Consider the following 24789-nt stretch of genomic DNA (forward strand, 5'->3'; position numbering starts at 1 on the left):
TGACCTGCCTTGCTGTTTGCTGCCTGTGCCCGGATAGCCTGAATTGCTCTACAGAAGACTACCCAGTGGCCCTCAAGACTTGAAGGACTGTCAGTGTCTCACAACTGTCTCACATGAGTGAGTTGCACTGAGCCATTTGTGCTGCTTTATAATTTACTTAACTGTTTATTCCTCATTTTATATATCTATCAATCTGCATAACATATATAAAAGTATTAGCATTCTGGTTTTATTTCTCTAGAGAACCCTGTCTAACATGAGAAGGCTGAGGGATCCTGATGGGAAAGCCAAGTCGGGAGAGGGGAAAGGGAGCAGACATGTCTGGGGGAGCACATCCACGTGGGGGGTCGGAGAGAAGAATTACTGAAAATGCTTTTGGAACCCTAAGTGGGGAGTATTTCTGGCCCACATTGACCTGGGCTTTTTGGTGCTTCCTGGGGACTGAGGCTGGGTGCCATGGTTACAGTGGTATTGAATCCTGGATCTTCAAGGCACACGGCATGTTCCAGAGGCTGCATGAGTGAGATCCCATGCGGAAATTGGACTCTACCTCAGATACACTTGTAACCTAGCACTTAAGACTGAAAATTCTTAGTGTCTAAGGAAGCAGAAGACAGCTGCATCAAGACTGTGGGACCATTGGTAGGCGGACAAGCATGGTTTTGCTACATCAATTCCCTGGATGCTGTAATCAGACATGTGTTTTTTTGGCAAACCAGTGACTGACACTCGCAGTGAATAATCTTTTAAATTTTTCCTAACAACCAGTTCCCGTTGTTTGTATAAATAGCGTCCAACCCTGAAATGATTGATTCTGAACAAGTAAATAATTTAGGTACTGTGATATGAAGTTAGGCTACATTGTTGCAATATCTCTCTCTCAACAGGGCTTTAAAAAATTAGTACCAGGGGCCAATCAAAGGCAATCTTAATGGAAGATTGTTATTCCCCAAGGGGATGATCAATAAGACTCTACCATAAATTAACAAGGAGGTTTTGAAAGGAAGCCAAAGGCAGATTAAAACAAACATAGATTCAGGAATGCTTTTGAGGCTCACACTAAATCCTAGCTCCAATTTAAGAACAATTAGTTCTTACATCATGGCCCTGCTATATTATATTTTCCCTAAGTAAAGGAACACAGAATATATGGGTGCTATAGCAAAGTGTGGTGAAGAACTTAGATGGTGCCCGGCTACCAGATAAAATAGTGTCTGGGGTCTTAAAGACTTAGTTCCACAGTTCTCTCTGTACCCCAGCAGCTCCATGCAGTGAACTCATCCTCTGGGCCATAGTCTAGGCCACCTGCCCCTTTCTCATTTTCCTTCTTGGTTTGCTTCTGTCTGTGTATGGTAGGTTGGTTCCTTTCCCCCACCAGAAGGTCTAGTGTTATTCTCTGTGACACACACTTCCCAGGTGGGGGTCAGGCTGTTTCTGGCTGAGGCTGGCCCTGTAGTCCAGTTATATATGTACTAAGATGTCAGATACAATTGATGTATGGTTTGTAACAAGAGTTGTAAAAGCCCCTGATAAAATGAAAAAAAAAAAAAAGAAAAAAAAGGACTTGGTTCCAAACCAGCAGCCATCTCAGTGAGATATCAACTAAGTCCACACGGAAGAAGCTCACCAGATCAGCCACCGAAGGGCTGTAGAACATGTAATCTGAAGTCAAAGAGGGGAATAACATCAGAATCTAAATTGTGAGACTCTGGTTGGCAGAAGACATAGACAGTGTAATCTCAGAATCCATTTATGGGATCTACATAGGAACTCAGCCACTGGTGATTGTTCACTATTCATAATAGAGGGATGGGAGGAAAGTGGCTACCAAAGAGAGCACATTGGCGAGAGAATTAAAAAAGATCAAAATGACAAAGCTGACTTGAATGGTTGAAACCTTCTTAGTTGATCCCTGCTCTGATGCACACTCAACATTTTCTGCATTTTTTTTTGTTCATTCTGGGCTTTATCTCAGATGTGTTATGTCATTGGGGTCACCCTCTTGAATTTTTGTTATATGTTTTCTCTGTTTTTCTGTATATGAAACCCAGGATTGATGAACCTATAGGGACAGTAAGTAGAATAAGGGTCTCTGTGGGGGCACAGTGGTAGGGAGAGGCAGAATAAAAGGGAGCTGATATCAAGTTCAAAAAGGAAGAGAATGTTTGAAACTGATTGTGGCAGCAATTGTACAATACTGCTTGATGTGACTGAAGTATGGAATGATATGATGTCTGGATTAACGTCCAATAAAATGGTTTGAGGGAGGAAAAAAACAAGCAGCAACCCTAAACCACTCATTTGTCAGTCCAGGGTAACAATCTGGACCTCAAGCCACAATTCAGCTCTTCCATTTTAAAGAAAAAATTCATTTGTTATGTAAGAATAAGTAAATATTCCCTAAACTTCTGTTTTATCATCATTAAATGGTGGAATTAACTCTTTTTCTATTGCAGATTTTTCTCCTGAGGATCAAATGAACTGATAACAACACAGAGGTCAGACATTTGTTTTATTGTTGCTGTCCCTCCCTTGCGCCCCCCCACCCCTGAAACTATATAGAGTATTGCATCCTTCAAATGTCCCCTTAATTTAAGTCCAGAATACTTGTTCTGGATAAGACTAACTCACAACTCTACCACTTGCAATACTCCTTTCTCCTTCTCTTACACAAACACGTATATACACGCACATTACACACAGGCATGCACCAGTGGGGATTCTCTCAGAATATTGATGATGGGGCAAATGTATCACTGACTGACCTTGTGACATTGAGCAAATTCCTTTACCATTCTAGAACCCAATATCATAATTATAAGGTAAAGAAATTAAATGAAACAATCTGTATTAACTAGAGTTCTAGCAGAAAATACATGGCAAATTCAAATGGATAATTTGAGGATAATGTAACATTCTTTTATGTGCTGGACTGCTAACTGCAAGGTCAGCAGTTCAAACCCATCAAAACCATGGGAGAAAGAGAGAAAGAGGAGGCTGTCTTCTCCCATAAAAATTTAGAAAACCTCAGAATCTTTCCATAGGACCGCTGTCAGTGAGAACTGATTGGACGGCAGTGAGATTGGGGTTGAATAATATTCTTTTGGTAATTGGAGGAGACTGTAATAGTCTATTGACAAATCCTTGGGCAGAGTTGAGGAAATTCATGAAGGATTGTGCTACACTTTGTACTCTTCTGATTAACTTGGGTTCGGTTTTGGGGCAATAGCAGCGGAACAACAGAGGCAGGTCAGTGGAAAGACTGATGTTCTGCTACTCCCTCTCTGAAGAATCACTCACACCTGACTTCAGTCTTAGATGAAAGGGTCCAGGGTCTATCAAATGTCTTTACTCAGCATTCTAGGTTTTGGTAATGGTTTAATCACTCCGCCTTTTCAGGGCTGATGCTTCCCATTAACTGAACTCAAGTCATTCTGGAGGGCACGGTCATCGATTACAGTCTCCAGGGTCAACCTCTAAAGGACAGGGTTGAAGAGTAGCTATGGAGAGGCAGTCAGAAGGTATCCAGCACAACCCTTTGCAAGAGGTGGATGGATTCGCTGTGGCAAAGAACTCAGTGTCTGGCATGGACAGTCTCTGGTACTTGAGTGACTTATCCACAGCTCACAAGTTGAGAGCTTCCCTCTGACACAGCTAAGGAATGCATAAAGGAGTAATACACACATGTGGTCACACACACAGCATTGGAGATGGAACTCTGAACCTTTAACTGCAACTTTGGCTCCTGGAGAAACTTCACTGAGCAAGTCATTTCACATCTCTGTATCTCTGTTTTCTATGTCTAGAAAGCCTTTGTCATTCTTACCTACCTGCTTTCTTTCCCAGTGTTGTACCTATTAAAGAACATAATTTTTTTTCAAAAACCTTTAAAAACCATCTGAGGACTATATATGTGTATCTGTCTCAATGATCATTACTAGGACCAGACACAGGTGTCTGCACCCGATCGGGGCCTCGTGGAAAGCATTCTGGTGGCTTCTCTTCTCATCACTGTTTCTGACAAGAGTCTTTGACTTGGCTTCTCTCTTTCCTGCCAGTCACCTCTGGGAATCCAGCAAACATCCCCTCTGGCAGCAATGGTGGCCCCTGCAGCTTTATCTTGGCTCAGCAGACTGGCCTGGGCTGCCACCAGCCACCTCCCTTCCCAGCTGGCTACCACACCTCCCACTCAGCAGCTCTGTGGTAAAGCTGCCAACTTGGACAATGTCCAGAAACCGAGTGTCCCTTGAAGATGTTGCCGCAGCAGGCCTCTGAATACATGAGCCTTTTGTCAAGTCGAGATTCAGATAAATAGGAACCCTGTGAAGGCATCGGAAATAGCAGAGAGCAAGATACTCACAGGCAGGATTAGAGCAGCCAAGAAAGGAAACAGAAAGAGCGTAGTTTGCTTTCTCTACAGAAAGGGCAGAGATGGCTGTTTCAATTCTAGAGGCATCATTTCAAGTCTGAGAGATAGAAATCCTACCTGTATTTACATCTAATACTTTACTTTCTGGTAAGACACCAAATTGTTTTTCTTAATGAGAGGCTATTTTATCTTCCCTGATGGCTACGAGATGACTATAAAGGAACTGGATTATTGGATTACAATACAAAAGCAGTAGAACACATATTTTGGATTCTAAATCTTAGAATGGGTGGATTTAGTAATTTGTGACTTAGAAACAGCAGCATGGATACCTGGGAGTTAGAATAGGGTTATTCCTCCACGTCTTGGGGCTATGGTAAGTTTAAAAAAGCACCATGGATCTGGTGCCTTAGAAGAATAGAAATGTATTGTCTTACTGTTTTACAGGCTAGTTTGAGTTCCGGGTGTTGGCTGGGCTGAGGACAAAGCTTTCTTTGCTTTGCCCAGCTTGTGGTAGCTCAAGCATTCCTTGACTTGCAGCTACAACATAATTCCATCTAGTATGATTCCATGTTAACTTAGATTCTATTTCTAAAGTAGGCCCCATTCACAGGCACACAGGGTTAGAAATTCAACACACACTTCCAGGGCTCACAATACAATCTGTAAGAGAAGATCTCCAAGAACATATGTTACTCTCAATAAAACCAACCAACCAACCAAACAAACAAAAAACTTGTAGGTTTTCCTAGAATGAAGGTGACAGGAGCCCTGGAAAGATACTATTCCATAGAAGAGGGCAACTACTAGTCTGATGCTCCTGGTCTTCATCTTCCTTTTGGTATTCTTTCTCTTTGAATCTTGTAAAGGCAAGGGAAGTCTCTAAAAGGGCTTCTGTGGGTTTTGTTTTTATTTTGTTGTTTGATGGAAACTTACTCAAAAACGAGGAAGATGGATCAATGCTTTGAAAATATAAGCGAGTCTTTTCCTAACTACTGAAGAGCTCTTTCCTCACTGGATATGAAAAGGGTGATGCTGAAGTTTTCTGTCCCTGTCTCAGTCTGTGTGTGTGTGTGCTAGTGTGTTCTATCTAAGGGTGCTATGAGTCAGTGCTGACTCAATGACAAATAAAAATGACAATGTGTTATAGTTAGTTACACTTTCAGCTTACCTTTTGGATGACTTCTGAAGCTGCATAAAAAATGGCTCTACTACATCCCCTGTGCTACAAACACATCAAGTTACCCCTGTCCATTATTAACAAGAGAAAAAGAAATAAGAAGAGGCAACCAACCTTGAAACAAATTCCAGATGCTGTTTTCTCAACTGGAAGGTACTTAAGTCAGAGAAGCTGGGGGATCGATCTCATCATTATTTGGAGAGTTTTAAAACATAATGCTTTAAAATGTGAGCATATTCCTGAAGACCAGGAGGCTTGATTTGGATGTATCCTTATTATGTTTCCCACCTTTTCCCTTCTAACAGCATCCAAAACTCTTATACCGTTACATTCTTCTTTGTTTGTGTACCATCTAGAAAAGGATTCGCTATAAGACCTCTCTGCCCATATGGAAATTAGAGAACTCCTACAATGTCTTCTATAAGCCTAATGGGAGGTTTTATTCCCTGATGAAAGCTTTTAAGTAGGTAAGTAGATATGATTTTTTCTTTCTTTCTTCTTCTTCTTCTTTTTTTTTTTTTTTTTGAGGGAGGAAGATTCTTCCTAAGACTCCGGAATTAATTGTCTGTGGGTGAATGGTTCAATGGTTTCCTTGGCAGGGACTCTGTAAGTTGCCTCAATATATAATTGCTGTTTATGTTTTGCTATGTGTATCTGTAAGCACACAAAGATATTTTATCCATACAAACTATTTGATTTTTCCCTGTGTGAATTTGTACATACATCAATTTATACTTCACATTTGGGCAAACTTGAAGGTCTAGGTTTTCCATAGAGGCTCATTCTGAGTGTGTGAAAAGTTTTCTTATGTGGCCTGATAGTTCTAAAACCAGAGTCTCTGTCCTTCTGCACATTTTATATGAAAGTAAAAGGTAAAATGAAGAAAAATTTCAGTGTTCCAGGACATTAAGCAACATTTCCATTGAGAAGCTTATTTCCCTGCTTGATCAGGGATGCTCTTTGCCAAGTTCCGCTGTGACTTCTAGCACGTTCTTAGCTAAAGGACCAGGACAGACATGGTCAGCCTTACAGATTCTTCAAAGGCTCAGGAAACAGCTGCTCATTTTCCCCTTTCCTTGTTTGTTTGAAATGGCCCATTTTGCAAGTTATACCATAAGCCCAAAGAAGCTCACTAGAACATTGTGCTTTTGGGTAAATACATGAAAATTTATAACTAATTTTTGGAGTCCCCAGGTGGTAAAAATGGTTAATTCGATGGCTTGATAACCAAAAGGTTACAACCTTGAAAAACTGACCTACTTATGAAAGATCAATCATTGAAAACCCTGTGGAAGAATTATACTCAGACATGTATGGGGTCACTAAGAATTGGAGGACACTTCACAGCAACTGATTTGTTTCTGTCTTTATTTATATTTTGAAAACCTTTAAACATAACTTTAACCCTTATAATAGCATGAAAGGAATCTTATTTTCAATGCATAATTGAAGAAACTGATGTTCAGTAAGACATTGTGTGCCACTTAAGATCTCACATTCCTTATACATCAAGGCTAAAATTTAAACTGAGATCTCCCCACAAATCTCATGTCTTTCCTAAGACAATGACACTGCCCAGGTGAAGACATGGTACAATTAGATTAAAGGCCTATTCTACCAATGACTGGCTTCATTAGTAGACAACTTCAATGGGAGGCCAAACATTAGTGGGATTCAGAGACAACATTGAGGTACCAAACCACAAGCTAATGTCCTCAAGTTGATTCTGATGTATAGCAAGCTCTAGTGTGTCTAAGGTTGGATATCTTTAGAAGAACAGATAGTCGCATCTTTCTCCTGTGGAGCCAGTAGTGGGTTAATGACCATAATATTTGTCATTAGTAGTCCAATGATGACTCAATTGTGCCACTAGGGCTCCTTTACTCACAGGAGGCAAGAATTTAGTGATCGATTAATGGTGTCTGGCATGGACATAGCTAGAGTGGTGAAGCAATGTCATGTTTAGGTGACTATGATAACCTGAAAGGCAGAATCTGCCTTGCTCATCTCTGAATTCACATCACATCCATATCAGGTCCTCAATCTTTGTCAAAGGAGTAATTATTTTAAAATGCTAAACTTTATTTGTTTAAAAGTTTTTAACAGTTTTATTGACCTGTAATTCACATACCATACAACTCAATGGTTTAAATATCTTAAAAAGAGTTGTACAATCATCACCACAATCCATTTTAGGACATTTTCTTCATTCTTGTACTCATTACTATTAGCTCCCTCCACCCCCAACCTCCCTGATATAATTTATTAATCCAGTTACTGTCTATGTAGATTTTCGTATCCTGGACTTCATTTAAAGAAAATCATACACCGCCAACCCCCAAGAAAACAAGCAAAAATCCAATACCAATAACAAAATAAAACACAGAAAAACCTCGATCCAAAGAAAGCAGAAAACTATACATGCTAGAGCAAACTTAAAATGGGTCAGAAGAGAGAACAGAGGATAAGGGTGAAAATGTAACCTAACTACATCTGCTTTGGGAGCCTTGGTGCCTTAGCTGCCAACTGCAAGGTCAGTAGTTCAAAATCACCAGCAGATCCCTGGGAGAAAGAAGAGGCTCTCTATTTCTGTAAATAACTACAGTAAAGAGTTTTAGTTACAATTCAGCAAGGCTGGATGATCTATTTCTAAAAATTAGCCAATTAAAACTCAATGGATCACAAAGTGACCATTTTTTCTACAGTTACCGCGAGTTAGGAGATGACAACATCAGTTAACATCACAAACAACAATGTTTCCTTGTAAGAATTTATATGGTGCTTAAGTGGTTTTCTTCAAGCAAACTTGAAATACCTTATATTAAGTACTGACCTCCTTAAACTAAATTAGTTTGGATCAAAGGAAGTGAAAATAGCACATTAAATTTTTATTTAATATTTTTCTTACTAAATTGCTGTTAGTCACTCACACCACTGGTCCTATAGGGCTCATCGGTCCTGGATTCCCTGTATTTTCAGTTCCTATCTGTACCAGTGTACCTCCTCTGGTCTAGCCAGTCTTGCAAGATAGAATTCAAGTCATGGTAGTGGGAGCGGGGAGGAAACCTTTAGGAACTAGAGGAAGGTTGTCTTTCTCATCATTGTTACATCACACCCTGACTGGCTCATCTCCTCCCCGAGACCCCTCTGCAAGGGGATCTCCAGTGGCCTACTAATGGGCTTTGGATCTCCACTCCGCACTCCCCCCATCATTCACTGTGGTAAGATTTTTTGTTCTGATGATGCCTTACACCTGATCCCTTCGACACCTCGTGGTTGCATAGGCTGGTGTGCTTCTTCCATGTGGGCTTTGTTGCTTCTGAGCTTGATGGCCGCTTGATTACCTTCAAGCCTTTAAGACCCCGGACGCTATACTTTTTGATAGCCGGGCACCATCAGCTTTCTTCACCACATTTGCTTATGCACCCATTTGTCTTCAGTGATCCATTCGACACCCCGTGATCACACAGGTTGATATGTTGTTCCATGTGGGCTTTGTTGCTTCTGAGCTTGTTGGCCGCTTGTTTACCTTCAAGCTTTTAAGACCCCGGACGCTATATTTTTTGATAGCCGGGCACCATCAGCTTTCTTCACCACATTTGCTTATTCACCCGCTTTGAAAAACAGGGAGGGTAAAGGGAGAATGGGTAGGAAAGAGGGAACCGATTACATGGAACTGTGTGTGACCTCCTCCCTGGGGGACAGACAACCAAAAAGTGGATGAAAGGAGACGTCGGACAGGGCAAGATATGACAAAATACCCATTTATAAACTATCAAGGGCTCATGTGGGAGGGGGGAGCGGGGAGGGAGGGGAAAAATGAGGACCTAATGTCGGGGGTTTAAATGGAGAGAAAATGTTTTGAGAAACGATGTACAAATGCGCTTTACACAATTGATGTGTGTATGGATTGGGATAACAGTTTTATGAGCCCCTAATAAAATGTTAAAAAAGAAAAATAAATAAATAAAATAAATTGCTGTTTGTAAGATCATTTGATATCCAAAAAGCTACTAAAGAGTTTTCAGACTCTTGACTTCTTAATTATTCTGTGTTAAGAACAGATTACATTGGAATTTCAAAATAGACAATACTAGTTTTAAAGTTGTATAATATTACGTATATTAGTGTATGTATTTATACACTCTTTTTCTATATTCTACTTCAAGGAATTCTTCTACAGTATGTCTCTCTCTCTCTCTTTTTTAAAACCATGTGTGCCTTTTTTGTCATACTGTGGAAACCTGAGAAAGAACTGCTTTCTCAAAATAGAGTCAAGCATAATGATATTTAGGGAGTAAAACCTTGGAAATGTATTTGCTAATGGGGCATGATTCAAAATGAGAAAAAACAGCTACAAACATCTATTAATAATAAGAACATGGAATGCAGGAATTATGAATCTAGAAAAATTGGAATTACATAGTCAAAGGTGAAAAGGAATGTAAGAATATTAAAATCCTAGTCATTAGTGGGTACAAATAGACTGAGTTTGGTCATTTAGAACCAGACAATCACATAGTTTATTCTTCTGAGAATGACAAATTCAAGAGGAATATGGTAAACTGATTGGTTTGTAATCTTGAAGTACAATGCTGTGTGTAAAAGGCTAACAGCTATACTTCTATTAGGGGCTTTAGTTAATACAATTATTTTTTAAATTTATGCACTAACCACTAAAGCTAGTGATGAACAACTTGATGAATTCCACCATCTTCTTTTATCTGAAACTGATCAAACATGAAGTTAAAATTGGTTGATGTTTATTGTGATGGGAATGTGAAGTTGGAAATGTAGAGTAGCTAAGGCAAGTGGAAGAAATGAGGATGTAAAATAGCTGAACTAAAAATATCAAAGGGCAGATCAAGAAGACAAGTAAAGTATTATAATAAAATGGGAAAACATCTGGAGTTAGAAAACCAAAAGGGAAGAGCATGCTCAGTGTTTCTCAAGATGAAGAAATGAAGAAAAATCAAGCTTGGATGCTATATTGAAAGCATTCACTCCCTCATACCAAGAAATTTGGAAGACAGCTACATAGCCACTTGACTGACAGAGATTCATATTTTTATCTATTGCAAAAAAAGTTGACCCAACATAATGTGGAAATTATCGAACAATATCATCAATAGTACATGCAAGTAAAATACCACTGAAGAAAAGTCAACAGTAGATACAGCAGCATATCAACAGGGAGGCAGCTGCTAAAAATTCAAGCCAAATTCAGGGAAGGACATGGCATGAGGGAAATAACTGTTGATAACAGATGGATCTTCATCAAAAGCAGAGAATACCAGCAAGATGTTTACTTATTTTTTATTGACTATGTAAAGGCATTTAATTATGTGGATCACAACAAACTATGAATGGCATGCAGAAGACTAGGAATTCCAGAACACTTCTTTGTGCTCATATGGGATCAAAAGACCAAGAGACAGTTTGATGGACCAAGAGACAGTTGTAGTAATAGAGCAAGGCAATACAGATGGATTTAGCATCAGGAAAGTGGTATGTCAGGGTTGTATCTTTTCATCATAATTATTCAGTCTGTATGTTGAGCAAATAATCCAAGAAGTTGAATGAACTACATGAAGAAGATTGAAAGGGTCTTATTAATAATCTTCAATATGCAGCTGACACGTCTTTCCTTGCTGAAAGCAAAGAGGAATTGAAATCATTTCAGATGAAGATCAAGGATTGCAGCCTTCAGTGTGGATGCAAACTCAATGTAAACAACAACAAAAAAACATTCTCACAACTGTACTAAAAGATAGCATCATGATAAATGAAGAAAAGACTGATCCTGCTTGGATCCACAGTCAATGCTCAGAGAAGCAACAACAATAAAAAAGACTCATTACATTGGGTAAATCTGCTCCACAAGACCTCTTTGAAGTGTTGAAGAGCCACTTGGAAGAAGCACACCAGCCTGTGTGATAACGAGCTGCCGAAGGGATCAGTTATCAGGCATCAAAGAATAAAAAATCATATCACTGGGTGTTCACCTTCCCGAAATGATCGCTGAAGACAAATGGGTATACAAGCAAATGTGGTAAAGAAAGCTTATGGTGCCCCGCTATCAAAAGATATAGTGTCCGGGGTCTTAAAGGCTTGAAGGTAAACAAGCAGCCATCTAGCTCAGAAGCCACAAAGCCCACATGGAAGAAGCACATCAGTCTTTGTGATAATGAGGTATCAAAGGGATAAGGTATCAGGCGTCAAAGAACAAAAATCATATCATTCTGAATGAGGAGGAGTGCCGAGTGGGAACCCAAAGCCCATCTGTAGGCAACTGGACAACCCCTTACAGAAGCGTCACTGGGAGGAGACGAGTCAGTCAGGGTGCAGTGTAGCAATGATGAAACATATGATTTTCCTCTAGTTCCTAAAAGCTTCCTCCCCACCCACTATCATGATCCCAATTCTACCTTGCAAATCTGGCTAGACCAGAGGATGTACACTTGTACTGACAGGAAGTGGAAACACAGGGAATCCAGGACGGATGATCCCTTCAGGACCAGTGGTGAGAGTGGTGATACTGGGAGGGTGGAAGGAGGGTGGGGTAGAGAGAGGGAAGCGATCATAAGGATCTACATATAACCTCCTTCCTGGGGGACGGACAACAGAAAAGTGCGTGAAGGGAGACATCGGACAGTGTAAGATGTGAAAAATAATAATTTATAAATTATCAAGCATTCATGAGGAAGTGGGGAGCTGGGAGGGAGTGGGAAAAATGAGGAGCTGATGTCAGGGGCTTATGTGGAAAGCAAATGTTTTGAGAATGATGAGGGTAATGAACATACAAATGTGCTTTATACAATTGATGTGTGTATGGATTGTAATAAGAGTTGTATGAAAAAAAAAAAAAGAGTTGTATGAGCCCGCAATAAAATGATTAAAAATAAATAAATAGATAAAGTATTGAAGATCAAGGAGGTTGTTTTGAGGACTAAGATGTGCCAGATCTAAGCCACGGCATTTTTAATTGCCTCAAATGCATGTGAAAATTGGACATTGAATAAGGAAATTGCCAGAATAATGAATGCATTTGAGTTAATGTGTTGGTGGAAAATACTGATAATCGGGTATGTTAGTCTGAGGAGACTAGAGAAACACATCCAGGGAGACACACATATATGTGTAAGAAGGAGCTTTATATAAAAGGGCAATTGAATATTGAGACAACATCCCAGCCCAGTCCAGATCAAGTCCATAAATCCGATATTAGCCTATTTGTCCAATACCAATCTATAAAGTCCTCCTCAGACTCACAAAATGCATGCAACGATGCAAAATGCAGGAAGATCACAGGTCAGTGGGTGGGAAGTCTTGTGGATCTAGTGGTGTTGTAAGCTTCCCAGTGCTGGAAGTGGTCTCCACGTGACTCATCCAGTTTAGGGCACTAGTGTAGCTCCATATGTCTTGTCAGCTGCAATGTCTCCCAGGGAGTGAGTATGTGTCCTGCTTCCAATGAGCTATTTATCTCCCTTAGGACCTCCAAATGAGATCATCAAGCTGTGACCTGATTGACAGACTTAACTCCACCCCTTCACTCTTAAGTCTCTCAAATTTACAACAGATTATATAACTACCACAGCGGGCTTCATCTCACTTACCTTTCCAAGAAAGACTAAACTCCAGAAGGAAGACATTATTCTTGGTAAAGCAGAGGACAAAACCAAAACAAAACAAAAAAAAAGTGGAAGACTCTACATGATGGATTGATGCCATAGCTGCAACAAGGCACTCAAACCTACCAGTAAATGTAAGTGTGGCTCTGGGGTGCACAGGGTTTCTTCTGTACACAGGGTTCCTATGAGTGAGGTAGTTCATTTATTGTGCTAACCTGGCCAATAAACACATGTAGGGTTAATTGAAGGGCAGAGGGATAAATGGCTCGGTGAGCCTCACCTTTCTAGTTCTCTGGTCTCTTGCTTTGTGATGGTCGCACCAGGGTGCAGCTGTCTTCATAGTTCCCTGCTTCAGCCTGCAAGGCTCACTTCCTTCAAGACATCCCCAAGGAGAAGCCACATGGACCTACCCCGATGCAGCCCTGGGTGCTGGAGCAGCCATGTGGAGACCGCTGAGATGCTTACACATTCACTGCGTCAGCTTTCCTCCTACAGTTGGCATCATTGCGTCTGTTTTGTGAGATGGAGGAGGACTTCGTGGATTGGTGTTGGACATATGGGTTAATGTTAGGTTTGTGGGCTTGGGCAGCACTGGGTTGGGATGTTTGCTTGGTGCACACTTAACCTATATATAAAACTCTCTCTTCTACATGAGTTTCTGTGGATTTGTTTCTCTAAAGTATCCAGACTAACACAATGAGTCAGAATCTACTTGATGGCACTTAACATCCGATACCTAACAATGCCTTCTTTGGAGGCATCCTACTTGCTATTAGGAATAATCATTGTTTCATGAGAGAGGCAATCAGAATTTATCTTTGCCCTCATTACTAGTGCATTATCCACTGAATAGTCACTATTCTAAGGAACGTTTCTTTTCAGTTCTTTTAGTTCTGATTTTACCTTACATATGCATTACATTTTATATGTTTTGTTTTTGTGTGTGTTATGAAGTTATAACATACTTTATATGGTATGCTATATACTATGTAACTTTTATAAGGGTATAACTCTAAACCCTCTTGCCCAAAGAGCTGAAGTGTACCAAAATAGAAGAGCTAAAAACAGTTGGACAGGGCTAAGCGTCAGAGATAGCATGTGCAACTAAGAGATAACATATAGAAACTAAGTCTTCAAAACCAACATGACATCTGTCTACACTTTATATCAGATATGGCAGAGAATGCCCTAGTCACACAGGTTTGTAAGAGAACCAAGGTCCATGGGTAGAGCTGAAGCTCACCAACTTTAACAGAAAGGTCAGGCATGAAAAGTAGGATACTGTAGAGTCCTGATAAAGCCCATTCTAAGTGTCCAACAATCCTATTATTTCACAAAACCTCTGAGATGTGCAATAATGACTCAGGGAGAAGTAAGAAGTAAAAAAAAATATTCTTTGATGTGCAAGTGGCTTTAATACTCAAGTGATATCCGCTGACTATCAGATATCAGAATACAACAATATTTGAAAGATTTTTGCCATTTTATTGCGAGGCTTTCGAGGAAAAAAAAAGGATTGACAGGGAAAGATGAACTTATTTTATGTCTTCTTGTAAGCATTTGAGAACTCTGCATGAGGGTAAAAATATTAGAATCTTTTATTAAACAAAAATATCAAAATGTGAAGCTATTATTTTCCAGCATATTCTCCATCTAAGGATATACACTTCTGAAGGTAGTGTTTCCATCTGTGTGACCCTCCTCAATGAGTACTGCATTCTTCGACTTATACTGCATCAAAACAACAGTTGTGGCACTCTGAAAGGATTAAATTCCTTTTTCTCTGAAATATCCTTTGTGCTTAGGAGCAAAAAGGAAACTGAAAGGGTAATATCAGGGGTGTGGGGTAGATGAGGTGAGGTTTCTCAGTAAAATTCATCTAGGACAGCTTTTGCTACCTTTGAAGAATGAGCAGGTATATTAATATGATAAAAAATAATTCCTTGAAACAACTTTCCTGGCCTTTTTTCTCACTAATGCCATTTTCCATTTTCTTATGGTTTCTTCCTGATAAGCTCCCGTCATTGTCTTATGTTCTTTGGGAAGATCTGTCAAGATTACCCCTTAGGAACTCTAAGGTGGGGGACAGGTGTGAAGAGGGGTGTGTGGAAACAAAAGTAGCTTTTGCAACCTTTTGAGCTTACCCCCTACCTTCAGTTTCAAGGGTCTAGCAGATCCCTTGCCCCTACCCAGAAGTCACTGTTCTGATCGGACCTTGTTCTCTTGAGCTCATTGGCAAATCCAAGATTCATCCTCAGTGAGTATTCATTCCATAAAATCATTTTCATTAGCTTTGATCATTAGTTTCAGCATTTGTCTGCCGCTGCCCACTGGTTACAGAGACATGTTTAAAACCATTTTTGGCATAAACCCATGCGTGTATGATGGGAACCCTAATAGCAATGTTTTTCCCCCCAATCACATACATCGTACTGTATGTTATCTGAAAATGTGATGGCTACACTCTGAAGATCGCCTATCAAAGTCCAATTCTTCTTCGCCAGATAATCTCGTAGTAGCTTCTTACTGTGACTGGGAAAATAAATAAATAAAACTTCTAATCCCTTTGTATAGTCATGTTCCTTTTCTAGGATTATAGATGGCCATTCTGGCATCATTTGTGGGCATATGCAAGGACAATGATCCACGAGTGCCCACTGAGCCTCGGCCAATAGTTCCTGTGGTGTGGGTCAGATCCCTCCCTAAGCAATTTTAAGATGGAAGCGTCAGTGCTCATTAGACTGCATAGGACTGGCCTCTGGATTGGGTGAAACCAGAAAGTCCTCTAGAGATGTGCCCTTTCCAAGGTCATCAGGCTAGGCCACCCCTCTGGGAATCGCTGCTACCTCCTGATTCTGATGAGATCTCCTGCCCTCTCCCTGGCTCATCCCACGAACTCATCATTCAGCCTTTGGCCATGCACTCCTCTCTCAGCACATCTGGATGCTCCTGGGCCTGCCACTCTGTTGTCCTTTGCAACTCTAGCTATGAACCCTGCAGAGTTACAGTTTGGTTTAGCAGAAAAAAATGAATTTGGAAAATTTCCCTCTGGGCTCTCCCTTCAGCCCTGACCTACCCCTGCTTCAGCAGGTCCCCCACTGCTTCCCCCCCACACACCCCCATTGCCCGCCCCTCCTACTTCCAGGGCCAATTTATCTGTCAGTCCAACCACCAAGTAGAGTTGGGGCCAAGTTGGCAACCTGCCCATGCTTGTCAGTTTCTTTGACCAGATGACAGGGAGAGCAGCATAAAGCCAAAAAAAGGCTGGCGGATCCGTGGGTGTTCAAAGAACCTTAAAGCGGCAGCACCAGGGAAAATCAGGGGGAATGAAGCAAAAGGTTTTCCTAGGCTACAAAAAGGATGGTGTTAAAGGGTAGGTGTGTTCGTTTTCCTGGGGAGAGATACTGAACTGGGGCGTGCATGTATGCAGGTGCATGCCTGCACATGCACATCCTCTTGTGTGTGCATAAGAGCTCAGTGGTGCCCAGTAGAGAAAGAGGGGGAGGTGTCATGGACTCATTCTCAGGCTATGTGAAGTATGAAGGTGTTTTCTGGGGTCTGATCTGGCTTTCATATACGGAATCTGCTATAGCGTCTTCCTTCTGCCATGCCCGCAGGGAGCCGCGCCCCAGGCCCAGAGACCTTGTCACATCTGAGTCTGTCCCAGCTGGAGTGGCAGGTCTTGGCAGTGTCTGCTTAGAGCAGTGGGTGTTGCTATGGAGTGCTGTGTCACTGACAGAATTAACAGCACGTCTGCCTTCCTTCTTCCCTCTTTCCCTCCCTCCATCCTTCCCTGCCAGGTTTCCCTTGTCTTCTCATCCTTTCTTCCTTCTTCAGTAAAAATTCCCTATGAATGATTTCCTGATGGTGAAGTGGCGATGTGTGGTAGTGATAAGTAGGCAAAAATGCCACGGTTAGATAAAACCTATGATGTCACTCATTGCCAAACTCCTATTCACTGTTGTCTATTTTAAGGGATTTGTCTGTAGTATTAGATATTAGTGTTCACTTTTTTCTTTTGCTAAAATCTCTTCTCTCTTGAATTCCTAGGTATCATTTGAGTCTAGCTGAACCCCCTTCCTTCCTTGTCTACCTCCCTCTCTCTGTGCTTGTAGTTTCAATGTTGATATTTCCCGGAGTGTCACTCTTAGTGTCTTTGTACCATGCACAGTGACCCCAGTGATCATCTTCAACCCTGGCTGCAACTGCAGTACCACACAGCTGGCCTGGATTCTCTCCCGTTCCAGATTTGCATTTCTAACTGTCCCTTGGTTCTCTCTCCTTAGTGCATAGCCTCCAGCCCTCTCATACTGCCTTGAAAGACCCACAGGTACCTTCCAACAAACACGGATCTGAGTTGGTCTTGGCTGTCATCCAAACCTGCCCGTGGAATGACATTTTCTGTCTGAATAAAGGCTCTGTTCTCCCATTGTCTGAACTAGAAGTCTCAAAGTCATTCTCGACTGCTGCCCATTATTTACCCACCACCCATTCATCAGTCTCTTCCCCTTTGCTTTAGCTTTCCTTCCTCCTTCTCCAGGTATACACAGGCCCTTAGTTCATTCCGCCTTTAATTATGTATCCCAGCTCATATTACAAGGCTCTCCTTTTACTGCTAACTCACATATTTGAATCCACCCTCCAAATTTTCTCCAGTGAGCATCTTTATTATTATGTAAGTAGCATCATTTCACTCTTTGCTTAAAGTTCTTAATGGCTCTTTATTATTTTTAAAGTAAAATTTAAACTTCTTTGCATGATAAGCAAACCCCTTGCTCATCTGGCATTGCTTACCTCCCCTGACTTCTCACATATATGCCACAAAGACATCATTGTACTTTACCTCCTCCGCTGTGTGGTCTTCTCTGTGGTCCAGCTGACTACTTGTTTCTCAACCCTTGATCCCTTTACAGAAACGTTCACACTGACTCATCCTATTTACACTTTAACTCTCCTACTTACTGTGACCCTGTAGGCTGAAAACTGTCGTCCTCCTAGGCTTTTGTGGTGCAGTTGAATTACGTGGTATGGCTCTTCCACCCATAGTCTTTGTAGCTTCCACAAAATGACTGGGTGGAAATATGCATTAGGATATATGGGTTTCTAATGAGGAGACTGGCCAGTTTTACCATCTTGCTAAGTATAAAATGAGCTAGCTCAGAAGCAGGAAAGGAAGGCAGGAATCACCTAACCCTCAAGAAAGAACCTGGGATAAAACGTCTTTTGGACCCTGCGATACTTGTGCTGGACTTCTTTCATCCAGAGGCAGGGCTGTGACGCCAGAAGAGCAGTGACAGCAAATTAAAGAGCCAGAGTGAGTGACAGCAGGGGGGCAGTGTGGGAGGGGGGTGGGTCCACTCAGGGAGTTCATAAAGCTGAATGCCCTCAGACAGCAGGAAGGGAACTTTGTAACACCTGCCATTTTGCTTTGAAACACGGTACCAGAGACCATGGAGCTATGTGACAGCGATACTGAAGGCCAGAGGGAGACATACCTGCTGGCATGGTTCCAAAAGAGACAACAACACAGACAAATAATTGTATCCTTAACCTTTCTGATCATGAATTATAGTTTGTTAACTTCTTTAATAAACCCCATACTTTTGAGTATTGTCTGTGAGTTCTGAGGGATTGTAGAACCTAGCAGAAAAGTAAAGTGCTGTAGGAGGGCTAGTAGGTGTGAAAAAGGTAAGCAAAGGTGGAGGGTGGAAGCCTGCCTGCCCTCTGCCTCATTGAAATTATCCTTGGGCAGATGTGGCATCTGATTCTCCTTCCTTCTGCATTCTTACAGCTTCCATTTACTAGGTCATATAAATATCGCTGTCAGAAGAGAAGAGTTTGTGCCTCCTCCACAAGAGTGCGTGCCTTATTTGTCTCTGCACTCCAGTTTGAAGCTGTGTCTGCTATCACACACGTCAGTCCTCATGTATCTTTGTGATCGGGTGAGGTCCACAAGTTCCTCCGCAGTGGATCCCTGACCAGTGATTCAAGGAGCTACTTCAACCTTGGAGATTGTTTACTGAATCTTTGTCTGGTTCTGACTTTTGGAAAGTTCTCCCAGAGATAACTGAAATCTCTATCACTTCTCTTGAGCCCACACAGAACATCGAATTCCTCTCCTATTTCATAGTCCTTCAAATAAATGAACCTGTAATTCCTGGATTTTCTCCCATTTAAATTTGCCCAGTTCTTTCAACCCCATAAAACTGGTAGATAGCGACCAGAACTTTAACCTTGATCTATGGCTAACCTTGATCTATGGCAAAGGATGATCAAGTCATGCTACCTCTCTGAACCCCAGTAGCCTTTTTTGTTTTCCCCACATATGTACAATGGAAAGTTTGAAGTGGATTTTTGATTCTCATACCTTCATGCACATATGAATTCCCTGGGGATACTATTAAAATTCAGTTTCTGCCTCAAGAAGCTGGGATGGAGTGAGGACGGGGGTAGGGGGTGGGGTTGTCAGCTCAGAATCTACATTTCTAACAAACTCCAGTTGCAGGAAACGGAATGATTTGTAATATCCCACTTATTTTCTGTTCATAATGAGTAATTGTCTTCCTCTATTATGTTCAAGTGTCTCTCTGCCCTTCGCCTATGATGTGTCTTCTGACTCAATGTAAGTAACTGAAGAATGGAAGAATAAAGCAGTGAAAAGTGTCGGATCCTTAATGATACTTGGCAAATTATTTTACAGAGTCCTTGTGTTTATAGTGGTTCAATGAGGATGATAATTCCTACCTTGGAAAATTATCATTAGTGTTCAGTGAATCATTGTTCTTTGTCCATGCCTGGCACACTGGTAACCCCTTGTTCAAAAGTGAGGGGCATATTAAATTAACCAGCCAGTGCTGAGCTTGCGTGATTCTTCTGCTGTCTGAGCTGCCAGCAACCTCGCCCTGGGCCATGTATATTGTTGCACGGCGCTCTGATGGTTCACGTGTTGCTTTCCGCTCCCTAGGGAGGTTACCAGCTTCTTGGGGTTAATGTGGTGGCCTTGTCCCCAACAGGTACTTAGGAAACACACATTTACTTCATTATTTTATTTTTCCAGCTGACAACCTCTTGGTCCTCTGTTACCCACCTTGTTTTATCTCATAACTCCAAACTTGGAATTGTCTCCCTCTGCCTGTCCCTGATCTTCCTAAATAGCATATGCAAAGTAGCTGTCTCCTCCAGTACTCTTCATAACTGGAACACAAATGTGTGCCAGAGAAATCCTTCCCAAGTTTGGTCTTCAGCTCTGAGAAGCACTGCGGGAGAAACAAAGAATTGTTGGCACAGAAGAAGAGAGAAATCAGTTAAAGATGGGGAGAAGAAAGCCCACCAAATTAGAGATTCTCAAAAGGATGATCCATGTCAGGGAGTTGGGGCCTCATCAAGTAATTTGAGATGAAGGTGAGCGCTGGGAGGGGGTAGGGTAGGAGCACCATGGACAGAGGTTTGTGTGGTGAGACCTGGGCTCCAGGGCGGTCTGCTTCAAGTGGTCACACCTCTTCCCCTGCCCTTGGTTCTGTGTGCAGGAAGGGGATACAATGACATCAACAGATACTAATCTCAAGAAAAGAGCACCAGACACACTATCTGATATTCAAAGATCTTTTCTCGTTTGGAACCCCTAGATTTTACATCATCTGTGTCCTAAACAGTTTATGATTTGGTCATAAGGAGCAGATAATTTCATTGTTTCATGAGGGAACACCCATTTGACAGTTGTAGAGATGCTGAAATGGTTCATGGAGGAATTGTAGTACTGCTAGAATGGCCCCCTGCAACAAGAGGCCTTACATCTCAGCAAGCTGCAAGGTCACATTTTCATGAAGCAGTGGCCCAGAATAAATATGAAGAGACAGGGGAGGAGAAAGGAAACCACTGAGGGGAAAGCAATGTGACCCCTGCTTCATGTAGCTCCCTGCTGTCAGCGCAGGCTGCATTCTCACTGTCTGCAGCTGCTCTAACCACCTGGGGAGGGATGAGGAGGTCTGGTCTCTCTGGGTTCCCAGCACACGCTAAATACCTTCCTCTGTACACACTACAGGGGCTATGAGGGCAGTATAAGTATGGCCGATGGCTATTCTGAGCAATGACTACACCGTGTTTTATTATTTGTGTGGTCCCAGTTAGCTTGTATGGAATCCATTTTCCACTTGCCTCTCCCCGCCCCCCACTTGCCTTTTATTCCATCCTTGTTAGTATTGCTTTGCTCATTTGCTCATTCACTTATGCATTCATTCATCAATGTATCTAATCAGCACCAGACATGGTTATGTTAGGCGCTGAAGATATGTTTATGGTCATCAGCAGCTCACTATGGGAGACAGAGCTCAGTAAAGTAATCATAGAAACAGGTAGTCAGTTTCAGCTGCCTTATGAAGGAAAAGTATACAACCCTCACTGGTCATGGAGGCTACAGAACAAGGAATATTTGAACTGAGAGCTATGGCATAATTAGGAATGAATTAGTATTTAATAAGGATGACAGTTGATTGACATGTGACTGACTAAGCCAGACTAGCATGCAGTGGTAGGCCACTGACAGAATTGTATGCTTATTCCAAGAGCAGGAGAGGGAGAGGAATAAATATAAATAATAGATATAGATAATCCATATGATATGTAGGTAAATAGATACATAGATTTGAATGCTGACTGCCTTATCTATTTGCATTTTTTATTTTCTATATTCTTTTCTGGTTGATTTGAATCTTCCAAATGTTTATCTTCATATGCATATTGAGATTTCGCTTTCCCATACTCTCTCCCTACGACAGGACAAGAGGGACTCACAGCACTCAATCAGCCTTCACTGTGCTCATCATCCCTGGCTTCTGGCCTGCTTGGTCAGAATGATACTAATGCCAGTTATTCCGGCGATTCTTCCATCTCTTTACTTAGAAGTGGGTATCAGTCGTGTCTTTCCTCCTTTGTGCCTGAGCTTGGCTATCCTTCACTAAATCTCCTTCAGGCTACTTAGCCAGGAGGATTTCCAAATGCACTGCTGGGGGAAAGGGTCAGGAGAAAAGGAAGGCTAGTAATCAGTCTAAAGGAAGTTTCGGTGCCCCAAGCCTCCTATGATCCCCTAAGAAACACCCTCCAATTCATGAACACAACATGGGCACCCAGAGGACTCTCCACCACAACCTTATGCTGATATCGAGCACCTCAAGGTCTCTGTGCCATGCGTTTAGGCAGAATGTTTGTTATGAGTTGAGTTATGTTCCTCTGAAAAATATGTACCTGTGACTGTAACCTTATATGGAAATAACATCTTAACAGATATAATCAAGTTATGGTAAGGTCATACTGGAGGATGGTGGACCCGAATCAAATATGTGTGGCATCCTTATTGTGACATCCCAGCCCAGTCCAGATCAAGTCCATAAGTCTGATATTAGCCCATAGGTCTGATGTCAATCTATAAAGTCCTCTTCAGATTCATGAAACACATGCAATGAGGCCGAATGCAAGAAGATCACAGGCCAGTGGGTGTAAAGTCTTTTGGATCTAGTGGCAGTAGAAGCATCTCAGTGCTGGTAGGGGTCTCCATGTGGTTCCTCCAGTTCCGAGGGTATGGGGTCTATCAGCGTAGTGACATCTGTCTTATCAGTAGAGTGTCTTTCAGGGAGTGAGCAGAGAGAGCCTGTCTCCTGCCTCCAGGGAGGAAATATCAGAAGGCTCAGGAAAAGGCCAGGCCCACACAGAGGCCCCATTGGTTATATCTTGATTGACAGGCCAGACTCTACCCCTTCACTCATCATCTTCTGATATTGACACAAGATTATGTAACTACCACACTTATGAAAAGATAAGAATAGACACAGAGACAAACACAGGAAGACAAGTGTGTGATGATAGGGGTAGAGAGGCAGTGAAGGAATCTAAAAGCCAAGAAATGCCGACGATTGCTGGCAATACTAGAAGTTAAGAGAACGGCATAGAATGGATCCTTGTCTAAAGCCTTCAGAGAGATGATGACATGATGATCCTTTGATTTTTGGACTTTTAGTCTCTAAAAGTGTGAATGAATAAATTTCTGTGGTTTTAAGCCATCTCGTTTGTGATAATCGTTATGACAGTCCTAGAGAATTAATATGATATCCAGCTTATTTCCTCAAAAACAAAAATAAAACACTTCTCCTCCCACTTCTAGTAGCACTATCCAATATTTTAAAAAACATGCCTAAAAAATTAAGTCACCAAGTTGCTCATCTATAATTTATACTTTTAGGACAACTGTTTACACCAAAAAATAAAGCTATATTAAAATTGTAATGTGATATTATAAAGATACAGTGGATTCCATCAAAGAATGCTGATTTTATGGATTAGGATGGATTTCAGCAAACCCAGACCATTTTGTGCCTTTAAGAAGTGTGTAGTAGTGATGATAAATGTTCAGACCTTAGAGCAAAGTAGCACTCACTTTGAATAAGGTATAGAATTGACTACTTATGTCTGCAGCTTTCCTGCCACAAAGAAGAATTTGCCTTCTGTGGATCTGAGCTCTCTGGACATTCTGACAGGCATCCCCATGCTGGGCCTAGCACACATCTGTTTCTCCCTCCAGCCCTTGCCAGCTAGCACACTGTGGAGACCAGCTGCCCCGAGCTCCTGTTCTCAGATGTGGGTAGACCGTGAATCCACCATGTGGTCATGGATTTGAAAAAGGAAGAGAGTGAGAAAGAAAGAAAAAAAACAAACGCATGTGACTTTTATGTCTGTTAGAAGGAGTCTGCATTTTAAGAGTGTGGTGGTATATTTAGAAACAAAGAGTCCTCACAAGCAAAGAATTTTTCCAGGGATTACTGCTGGAAGCTGGGGACAAGGACAAATGAAAAAGTTTTAAACAGCAAAACTAAAGAGTATTAGGAGAGTATTATGTCAAGAAACAACATTTGACTCCCTTATATTCTCTGATAATTTCAGTCAGAGTGGGATCCCATTTTTGCACACCTATCGTATATACTGAGTTGGAAGATGTTGTAACTGCTCTATGCTTTTGTTAGAGGAAATGGAAGGAAAAATAAGATGCCTATTTAACCCCACATAGACCTGCACTTGAAGGGACTCTGGTGGCATAATGGGTTCTGAGTTGGCCTGCTATCTGAGGTGAGCAATTAGAATTCACAAGACATTCAGAGGGAGAGAAATAGGCTTCTGAACCCATTACTCCCTCAACACAAGAACACTTTGTTCTAACAATTCGACAGTCTGAGATGCTCACCTTCCTGGCACGATCACTGAAGACAATGGGTGCACAAGCAAATGTAGTGAAGAAAGCTGATGGTGTCCGGCTACCAAAAGATATAGCATCTGAAGTCTTAAAGGCCTGAAGATAAACAAGTGGCCACCTAGTTGAGAAACAGCAAAACCCACATGGAAGAAGCACACCAGCCTACCTCGACATGATTGCTGAAGACAAAGAGGGTGCATAAGCAAATGGGGTGAAGAAAGCTGATGGTGTCGGCTGTCAAAAGATATAGAATCTGGAGTCTATAAGCTGGAAGATAAACAAGGTGCCATCTAACTGAGAAACAACAAAGCCCACATGGAAGAAGCACACCAGCCTGTGAGATCACAAGGCATCGAAGGGATCAGGTATCAGA

This window comes from Echinops telfairi, unplaced genomic scaffold (assembly GCF_000313985.2).
Source record: "Echinops telfairi isolate 266 unplaced genomic scaffold, ASM31398v2 ScPeMD7_3509;HRSCAF=4178, whole genome shotgun sequence".
Classification (NCBI taxonomy): Eukaryota; Metazoa; Chordata; class Mammalia; order Afrosoricida; family Tenrecidae; genus Echinops; species Echinops telfairi.